Below are 11,601 nucleotides of genomic sequence, written 5' to 3'. Positions count from 1 at the left end.
GGCACAGAAGTTACCAGACATTGATTTTCTGCTCTTTTATGATAATACAACAACTCTCCTAAAAGACCACAAAAGGAATAAAATGTACAAATATAAACCTAACAATTCCCTCCCCTCTTTCTCCATCAGGACAACAACATCAGCTGCAGCTTGGAAGGTCCGGTATATGAAATGTCAAAGAGTGTATTTGTTAAAATCACTACCACCAATATCTAACAACATATCACAAATATATCTGAATCACTGTACTCAGACATCCAACAATACCTGCAGCAGATAATTCTGATTAAAATTGTATTAAGAGAAGCCATATGTTTGGTATTGTGGTATCTCATTCTGGGAAGCGCTGTCTGGGAGACTCTCCTGGAAATATCGTAACATAGTCAAATTCCTCTCTCCTTAGACAAAGGTATACATTTCAGAATGCCTTCCTAGCTCCCACTCTCAGGCAGGGAGTTGCTGATAATACTAGGTAAATTATTCCTAAATATTTGGACTGAAGGAAAATTGTGAAGTAACAACTTCTTCCAATAACAGGAAATATCTATTATGTCTCTTTAACCTACACTGCCACCTGCTTAAAAATGTGAGGAATCTCAGGAATGTTTGTGGATGTCATGCCAAAGAAATCATTGCCTACCTCTGATATCTCTTTGCGGAGGATATTTAAATAGTTTTTGTGACATGACTATTGCTTTTAGGGGCAGGCAGATGTATAGATATACATTCAAGACGTAGCAACTGATAGCTACAATTTATACCCTTAAAGTAAGTTCTGTACATTTTTAACTAGCCAAATTTTTCCAAGCCATGTCTCTTAACAGCTGTTTGTGTTTCTCAGCTGTTTTTGTCAAAACATTCCTCCAAATATCCTGTCCTCAATTTAAAAAAAAAAAAGTATGTGTAAAAATGTCACAAGAGGCATAACAACAACAGATCAAATCCTTAAGTTTTATTCAGGGTTTTATTCTGTCCTTTGTGAGGAAAAGTTCCTGCTAATTTCAATGAGAGTTTTTTTCTGATTAAGGACAGAATACATTGAAGGGCTGAATAAAAAAAAGTGCATAAATGGTCTAATAACAAAACAAAATAAGATATAATAGCATATTTTATGTGCATAGCTCTATTTATCTGAGCAACTCAAAACAGCTAAAAGAAAAGGAGTACTTGTAGCACCTTAGAGACTAACCAATTTATTTGAGCATAAGCTTTCATGAGCTACAGTGAGCTGTAGCTCACGAAAGCTTATGCTCAAATAAATTGGTTAGTCTCTAAGGTGCCACAAGTACTCCTTTTCTTTTTGCGAATACAGACTAACACAGCTGCTACTCTGAAACCTGTCAAAACAGCTAGGATCTCTGTCTTAGGGTTCAGGGCATGCTACCATCATTCATACATAGAGAGGACCTTCCATGCACAGATGTCCCCCTCTCCTGTGAAGCGATGGTGGAGAGAGGGTCAGTCATCACTGCAAGTGTTTCTCCCTCCCTCTATAGAGGGCAATGAAATAGGGACAGTCTCTAAGGACTTGTCCACACAGGGACACTCAGGAAAGTTTAGAGTGAATCAGCTAAAGGTGTGAAGTCAATTAGCATAAATTAAAGTGTTTTAACATCCCATCCCCCCAGTACTCTCACTCAGTAGAGGAAGATTTAAATCACAGGGAACTAAGGCCACTTTAACCCTGAATGGAAGTGTCCACACAGGGGGTTGACACTCAGAGCACACTGACTTCACACCTTTAGTTGATTCGTCTTAACTTTCTTGAGTGCCCCCATGTAGATATGCCCCACACTATCATTTGTCTAGAAATGGATTGTTTCTTTAAGGCCTAGCCTCTTGTGAGGGGTGGTATATAGCCCCATAAATCACAGGGAAATATTCTGGCTCAGAGAGACGCAATGCCTCCCAATGCTTCCTCTGCTGTTCTCGGGAGAGTAATTTCTACCTTCAAGGAGCACAGTGCACTTCTCTTAACCCTGCCTGGCTGGCTCATCAGCACACGATGGGACACTTTCTACCCCTTTTTTGGTGAGTTGCTCCTAGGGGACAACCTTGGCAGCTTCTTCTACACGCCCCTGTGTTCAGAGGTTGCTATTGGGGCAACCCTTAATCCAAGAGCTCCTTATTTCCTCTACCCCAATGAACAACTGCCTTAGATGCAGGCTAAGCTTTTAGAGTGTAATCTCCTTGGGGCCTGTCATTTATATTTCTATAATGTTCCATGCAAATCTATGGTGCTGTATAAACAACAGATCATTGAATCTGAGAGGAACCCTCTCTCAGGCTGCTCGGCCATTAATTGTGGTGACACTTATTGCAAACATTTTTAATACATGAGGTTTTTCTTTTTAGGAATATGCTTTAGCTCTAATACTCTATGGAGTCACCCTTCCTCATTATTTCCTCATGTTACACAGAGGAGAATAGAAAAATAATAGTACAAATGGATCACACCTAAACAGAAGCCACGCTCCTGTTACCATATTTGCTCTCTCTGGGTTCCACTGTGCCAGGTGCTGAGCACTCATGTGACATGTTGAGTGCCCTCAACTCCCTCTGATGTCAATGGGAGCTGAGGGTGCTCAATACATTGGTCAGGACCTTGCAAGACTGAGCCCTCTTAAGTGCTTCTTCCAGGATTACTTTATAATTCCACATTCCCACAGGATCTGTATATTCCTACTATTAATTTATTCTTATAGTATTTGTCATTTTGTATCTAAGCACAGCCATTTTAGCATCATGCTAGTGTTGCTGGAGAGAAGAGGGATTTTTTAAATATTTGAGAAGATTTTAATCCATTGCTACATGATCTGTGCATGCAGATTTGTGTTTCCTTCACTAGCAACTGATGTGATCTGTCACCTGATTCAGTATATTTTAGATATATTCCCTTTCAAAATTTCTGTATGCAGTCAAGAAGCTTCCCCCCATTTGTTCCCACTCCACCTCCCCCATCCCCCCCCCACCACACACACTTTCTAGCTCTACAGGGGCACTCCTGATATCAGCCTTTGTGATATAGAAAGCAGGATTCCAAGAAAAGGTGAGGAGTGGAAGATGTAGGGTCCTGACCGCATCCTTCTTTTGACATGCATACTAACACACTGGCCTGCAGAGCAGCTCTGACAGACCCAGGGGACCAATCTGCTCTCTCCATTCATGAGGAAGAACTACAATCTAGAGCTAAATATGTAGTGGGAAAGGGTCCAGATTTTATCCTTATGTTAATCAGCTATTCTGTGAAATACCTTCTTAACTTTGGTATAGTTTTGTGATTGTGGACACAGGGAGGTTGTGTTTAACTGGCAAGTCATCAAGGGGGAAAAAAAAACCCTCTGTCAATGAGTCTATAGAGAGAGTATTCCCTTATAAATTCCTTCTTTCCACTATGAGTACAATGATCCTGATTCATCATAAGATTTAAAACTTGCTTAAATCTACCCCTGTTCAGCAAAGCATTTAATTTCCCTTGCTTCAACAGGTCTTCTGTCAAACCACAGCTCTGACAATCTACTAACCCCCAACCTCATGTTGTCTTCATGAGAGGGAGAGGTTCATCACCTGCTTCCCTCCTTGGCTTATTTGCAGCTCTGTTTCCTCCTCTGGCATCTTTAGGGAGCATACATTGTCCCCATTTTTCTACAAAGCATGAAAAATCAAAGTCCAAATGGCTTCTGCTGACCTTTTTGAGCAACTTAGGTAGATCCTGATGCCTGATTGGCTTGAGTAAGAAACAACATATGACTTAACCATATGACAAAATCCAACTAAACCAACTCAAAACTTGAAAACAGACCATGAAAAATTGTACTGAATTTTGAATGCTGATAATCAGATAGTAAGGGGGGGGAGTTGTATCCAATTTTGATGAACTGTTGACAGGAAACACTGTATTTCCATGAAAGATCCATGAACTATTTGACTATTTTACAAAGCATAGTCATAAAATAGTTACAAAGTTTATCACAAACAATCACTGACAGACATCAATCATTAAGCAACCTACAGTGGAAGGCCCCTTCTAGGAGAAGAAGTTTTACATCTGTATCTACGATTCTAAAACTTGAATAATACCTAACCTTAGTGTTGACGAAGGCTTCATAGTATTCTGTCATATGAAATTTCTTTCTATGCCTCAAAGAATACACATAATCTCGTCACATGCAATTCGGCCTAAGGACATCATCCCTCCACATTCAACACCCTTATCACAGAGGAGTGCCTAGGGGAATGATGATAAGAAATAGGCTGCAACATGTTCTACTACTGAGGTCTCATTTAAAAACCACACACCTGTTTGTGGTATGTTTCCGAAGCAACCTCAAAAGACATTGCATTCTTAATTAAACTCAAAAGTTCAGAAGCAGAAATAAATGAATTCATATGATTTAGGTCAAAAGTCATCTAGAGCATCTTGAAACTGTTTAATGTAAGTCATTGCAATTAAAAAGAAAAAATGTAAAAAGGTGTGACTGGATTAAAAAGGAGGCCAAAATCATGGACTTACATTAAAAGCTGGATCGCCCAGCTGAGGTAAATTGACATCAGTTGATCACAGTAAAAATGTACCAATTCAGAGCAGATGATGAGGATCTGACTCTAAGTGTGCATTGTCTGCTGTAGAGTAGAGAAAGGGTCTGATCCAAAGACCATTAAAAGCAATTGGTAGCCTTTCCATTGATCTCAGTGGGCTTTAGATGAGGCCCAAAGAGTCAAATAGAAAAATAATCAAGTCCAATATATGACCTTTAATAGATGTGCTAAAACAGAAATGTTTGAGTTAAACTTGTATAAATTGACTTCAATGGAGCTAATCTGATTTATACTAAGTGGGGATCTGGCCCAGCAAATCTTCTGATCACCCAGATTCCTGAGAAATGATGCAAAGCTGCATTATTTAACTCTTCCCCCATCACAGGGTCTCAGAAGCTGGGTTCCAGGCCAAGCCCAAATGTCTACACTGCAATTTTATAGCTCTGTAACCCAAGCCCACTACAATTGACCCGGGCCAGCTGTGGTTATGTTGTGGGTCTTTTATTGCAATGTAGACGTTCCCTGAGGTGATGCCTAGGTGGGTGCTTTGCAAATCTCTTCTTATGAAGCTTGAGCCTTCTTCACTTTAGAAAGTATTTGCTGATTTGGAGGGAAATGGGCCATGATATCCAAAAGTAGTTTGGTGTAGACCAGCAGTAATTTTTTTCTCCCCCACTGAGACACCTTTATTAACACTCAGCGATCCAAATTACTATCCGCCTGCACTATGCTGGTTCAGCTACCCTAGCCAAGATGCAGGGAAGGTGGAGCCAAACTCTGCTCATTCCCTGTCCCCACTGCAGTGGTTCCCTGGGGAGGGAATAAGCAGGCAACCCTGTTTATTTCTACACACTTGGTCTGGTTGGCAGGGATGGGGAGTCTTATTCCCCTTTCATGGGCTTGCAGTCTAAGTCACAATCTAGCCCATAGTAAATACCAGGAGAACGTTAAGAAGCTGCATTTCTACCAGATATGGCTTCCATCTCAAGTGAGTGGAAACATCAGATACAATTTTTATACACTACCTCAGATGTAAACTGAGGGCTTGTATACACTGCCCCACAAGTCAGACTACAGGGCTGTGAATAGCAGTGCACTCCAAAGGGCTGTGCTGTAATTCCCTCGTGTGGACACTATGGTTGTGAATGAAAAGGTTCCTAGTTCACTTTAGGTAATCCTTTTTGGTAACGTGAACTAGGAACCTTTTAGTTACCACCTGCAGTGTCCACACAGGGGAGTTACAGCACAGCCCTTTGGTGTGCACTGCTATTCATATCCCTGTATTTCGAAAACCACAGCAAGAAAGAACTACACAAAAGATGTGTTTAACATATGTCTGATTGGGTGGCTAACAAAGAATTCTGGTATATCAGACTATTAGGATGATTTATGTAGCGAACACTAGATTCCAGTTCATATGTACATGAAAACTCTGTCACAGTTCTTGATTTCATTTCCAGTAATTACTTTGCTCCAGCTGTTGTACGTTGATCTGATGTACAGAACATCTTGCTTTGTACTGTAGGTTAGTGATTTTAGTAGACACCAAAAATGTTTTAGTAATCCATGCCACACATTATACAGTCTTTCCTTAAAGCCATCAAGTTAAATATGCCTGTGTTGCGATATTGACATTTGTAAATCTTGGACTTTGATATTTTAATCATATCTGAATCCTTCCTGATTTGCAACAAAACTGATTTCTTTAAACTTTACTCCTTTTAATGCTCACTAAGCTTAGTCACAGTAACATTTAAATTGTCTTTGCAATATGGCATCCTATCGAGTCTTAAGTATGTTGAGATCTAGAATGGTGTAATCATGTTTACAGACAGAAGACTGGCAAAGCTTAATTTATTTGTAAATGGATTACAAGAGTTTCCTTAAACTGCTCTTTTAATTTTTTATGCCTGGTTAAGAACATGCCAAAAACAATAGTAGTACAAAATATGAATGATTTAGATAATTAGTCATGTTGGAGTCTGTGCTATTGTGTGCAGTTGTCCTGGTTCTAATCATCAAGATTATGTATGCCCCAGTAAATCCAAAATGTGGGCGCCCCTATGTTTGTGTACAACGTCCCAGAATGTAAAAAAAAGAAAAAACTTGCCGAGTGATATTCCGACCTTGCCTTGTGATGTTTGCGCCATATTTCTTTGTCACACAGTCCAACTGAATGTTCAGTATTGATGCAATATCAAGACACAAATATTACAATGAAACACTGATTTTGTGGTTCTTCATGGCCCGATTCCACATAATGTCTCCTCTCTTATTTTCTTTCTCCAACCTTCAATTGTTTAATTAACAAACAGGAGGGATGGGTGTGCATGTGTGTTCTCCCCACAGTTCTGGCTGCTGGGATGGAGGGCTCTCTCTCTTTGCTATCTCGCACAGGCTCTACCTCCTCCGGCAGCTAGGAAGGAAAGGGAGTGATCTCAGTGCCTTCATTCCAATTATTCCCAGTAACCCCACTACCTCACGGGCACCAAGCAGAGTTGTGATATTCCAGTGATAAGAACTCCCCTTAAATATCAAAACAGGATGAAAGACTCTAGGAAATCTTTGATGGTTCTGGAGCCGCAGGCTCAGTATCACTGGTTTGGATGTTCAAAATTAGTTCTCTCTATGCTTAAAGGTGAGACCTGCACAGTATCATCTAAATTCTATTATTTTTAGGGTGATCACTATATTAATAAACTTTATAACATCGAACTTTTATATCTGTGGTATGGCTAGGGCAAGGGAATAAGCATTAGAACGTAAAGTGGTGATTTACCGCTGGTTCTGCCACCAGCTTGGGCAAGTCATTTATCCTTGCTGGATCTCAGTTTTCTTTTTTTCCCCCCTTAAGATATTATTACTGCTATCCAGAGATCTCACTATGCTCCACAAAGTTCGTTCTCTCTCACCACTGAAATGCAGCCACATCTGTATGGTCAGCATACAGAAACGCCACAGACTGCCCATATCAGTGAAGGACTTTGAAACCTAAAGATGAAAGCTACTCTGTAGTGTGTTATTTATTAACTATTGTGTCAGACTGGCATACTATGGACTTCTCATATAAATGACATTCATGGACTCTGTCCAGCATACACAGAATAGTACATGATACTACAAAATGGCACACGTTGCTATCCACATTTGTATAAAAAGTATTATTTGAGATGTATACAGCCATACAATTAATCATAATGTATATGCATAGTGGAGCAAAATTAAGGCTGCCTGTGCATTTCCTGACTTTAGTGCTTAACTATGCAACCTGTATATTTTCTTAACTTAAAATTCCAAACAAAAAACTATGACCTCAATGTTCAAAGGTTTAAAATATCAACTGGTCTCTTCTCACATTTGGTGATGTCCTCTGGCAGCAGCAATATTGAGTAACAGCTTACAGAAAGATGCCAGAAGAAAAATACATTACAGAAGATATTTGTGTGCTAACCTCTTTTACCTTTGAGAAATAATTAGGCAACCAAGCAAAATCTGCATCAACAACATTGTACTCATATTGTTGCAGCATCAACATTAGTTTGACTTATAAATATTAGATCAGTGTATTAAGTAGTAGTCTATAGAGTAGGAATAATATGTCTGGTGAAGACTTACCAATGTAAAAGTTTATATTCCCTCCTCCCCCCCCCCAGTGCATTATTATTGACAATAACTATTGACACAGAAATTAGGTTTCAGAGTAGCAGCCGTGTTAGTCTGTATTCGCAAAAAGAAAAGGAGTACTTGTGGCACCTTAGAGACTAACAAATTTATTTGAGCATAGATAAATTATGCATTTGTTACACAGTACATACTGAGAGGAGAAGAGACTGCTACAGAGATTGTGGATCCTTTCATATTGATCCTTTAATTGTTTACACACTAGAAAATAAACAAAGGTCATTCTCCCAGACAGCAGTGAGGTTAAGGCAAAGAGACTAGGATGTGAAGAAAAGGAATTCCTCTTGTTTAGACAGATCTTCTTTGGTGCATATCTGCTGAAGCCTCTCCCTTCAACTGTTATGGCGTTTGTTTAAAATACTTAAAGCTAGATGGGTAGTAAAAAGTAGCTCAGTCCGTGTCAAGCTGTGGTATTCACTAAAAGCTCAAGCCTATCAGGAAGATAATTTCAATGAAAAGAAAACTATTTACCCACCCAGTGTACAGAAATGGTCCCTTTAGAGCAGCACTAAAGAAGTCTATTCATACTTGGTTTTTACTCTGAAGGCTTATCATGTGGCATTGGTGATATTTTTTGTAAATATGCAATGCACATAATTTAAAAGATTTATTTAATGAGTGTTCTGCCCAAATCTTCCTATTACTTCACTAGCCAATTCCAGTGCAAGAAGTGGAATTTCTAAGGGAAATTTACCCACATAAAACCAGTTGAACATTCAACTCATGAATAATCGCTTAAATAAGTTTTGCAAATATTTTTACAGAAGCATGGGAAATAATATTTTTAAAGTTATTTATTTTAGTTTTCAGGCTAAATTCTCCTTCCTAATATGCAGGGATAAGCTCATCAAAGCCTTGCGTACAACTCACATTAACATCAGTGGGAGTTCTGGCATTTAGGTCCTGATCCACCTCACACTGAAATCAAGGGGAGCCTGTCTATTGCCTTCAAATAGAGTTCAGGTTCACCCTGGGGGTTACAGAAGGGAATTTAGACATTTTATTTCTGTTTTTTACATTTGTAACATCCTCTTAGAAATACAAAAATATTACTTTGGCTATCAATGTTCGCCTTTTTCAGTTAGCAAACATTTATTTTGTCTTGTGGTTTTTTTTGGAACACAATCTTTTGTCACTTAATTTCCTTCCCAGTGACTGAGCATCATTCATAAGGTCATGGATGGGCTGCAAAACATCACAAAACATTAGGTCCGACAAACTGTCTTGCTGCAACAGATTGGTGGTTCACTGTTTTTATTTATTTCTTTATTTTCAAGACAGATTTCTCCCAATCTGCCCCTTTAGTCACATGCTAGGCTGTTACTCAGTCCCCAAAGCCAGTGCTGCTCACGGCAAAGAATTTTAAGCGTGATCCACAGAAAAGATCTCTCAGATCCCAGATAGCCTCATAGTATAACAGGCACCTTGGCTATATGACATGATACAGAGCCCTCTTCCCTATTACAGAAATTAGACCATTCATGGAATGCTGAATGAGTTAGTTGATTAATGAAATAATTGATAAATGTGGTCCTGAATTGTCATCATTTTCCATTACTACTTATACTGATGTATAAAGATTAGATTTCTCTTACGTTCCACTGTCCATGTTCTCCATTCTCAGAGATTTACTGTTTTGGTACAAAAACATAATTCATCTGCTATTTCCAGCTGTGTTGCAAGAAGGGACAGTCCAAGCCATCCCAACCTTCATAATACACATGGATAATGAAAACACACTATTGAGATAGGAAGCTGCCTCTTTGTTGTAGTATTAGTTATATACACTAGGAGCCTAAAGGGACTGGGTGTTAGGGGGCTTATTCCTTCACCCACTTACTTCCCTGGTCCTTCTCGCATGAACAGAGAGCAACAATACCTGAAGTCCAAAGGTGCAAACAATTCGATGTTTATTGGGGTGAACTTCCAGCAAGCATGATTCCAGTTTCCTTCCTTAGTGTCCCCCTTCCCAGCTCTGACACCACAGAGCCTTACTTATGTCCCTATTCCGCCCCCTTAGCAAAACATGATTCCAATTTTCCCACCCCCATTCCCTGTTCCCATTCCCCCCACCCTTCCTTCCTGATTGACTGCAGACTATATAGTAAACTTGAGTTCTGCTTAGCTATACCTTAACCAATCATTTTCCTGAAATTTAACTAACTAATCCTAACATATTGTAACATGATTTAACCAATTATATCCCACCTCCTTAATCAGTTTACACTCAGCAAAATTAATTATACAGCAGACAGGAACAATCACAGAACCAGACAGATTATACAGACAAACAATAGGGAAATGGGGACTACAGTGATAGAACAAACACAGAAATGAGGATTTCACATCCCAGCTATTGATAAATGAGTTCTTGCCAGACAGGATGCTATCAAACCTAGTTTCCTTTTACATTTTACATTTCTTGCATCCAATGAAGTGAGCTGTAGCTCACGAAAGCTTATGCTCAAATAAATTGGTTAGTCTCTAAGGTGTCACAAGTACTCCTTTTCTATTTTCTAGGGACTTCCCCTTCTCTGGAGGTGATAGGCATTATCAGGACAGGATTGTATTCCTAACAGCCCAATAGCACCTTATTTCAATGTGACTAGTGAGGATGTGACCGATCGCTTCCCAGCTTATGGCTGCCTCTGCTGCTTAGCCAGCGGCCTTAGCCTAAGCACAGGGCCTCAGACTGTCACAGTGAGAGAAGGCCCTTACACCGGCAGACAGTGATTTTGATTCTTTTTATACCTCTATAACTAGCTAAGTGATAAGAATACACCTAAATTCTTAGAGTATAGGCCTTTACAGACAGGCCTGAATATCTATATCCTAACACTAGGCACTCAACTCCCATTGAATTTCTTACTCCCTTTCATCCAGAGATCCCATTATACACAAAGTGTACACACTATATCTATGCACAAGGATCTGTTCACTTGCCACTAAAATGCAGCCACATCTGCATGGTCAGTGTTCAGTAACACCATACAACAGTTCTGGACAGAAAAAGTGAAAAGTACCTACTCCAGCAAAAAGAAAAGGAGGACTTGTGGCACCTTAGAGACTAACAAATTTATATGAGCATAAGCTTTCGTGAGCTACAGCATGTAGGAGGAATGTAGGTAACGAGAACAGAATTATCCAGTTGGGATCCTGCTGGCTGGTTGGGGTTAACAGTACTATTCTGATTAACAGAGCTGTAGACTATTTAAATGACCACAGTTGTTTAGGATCTCAGTATTATGCCTCATCCAAACGATGGCAGTTCCAGTAGCACAGTGTCTCCTCCTAATACCATGCTACGGCATTGGGTCTGTACTGACCTAGAATAAAGACTGCCATCTACTGAATGTATAAGACATGCTGTGATGGGCTATT

The sequence above is a fragment of the Natator depressus genome, chromosome 1, assembly GCF_965152275.1.
Source record: "Natator depressus isolate rNatDep1 chromosome 1, rNatDep2.hap1, whole genome shotgun sequence".
In the NCBI taxonomy this organism is placed as follows: Eukaryota; Metazoa; Chordata; order Testudines; family Cheloniidae; genus Natator; species Natator depressus.
Note: the sequence above shows the minus strand (reverse complement) of the source record.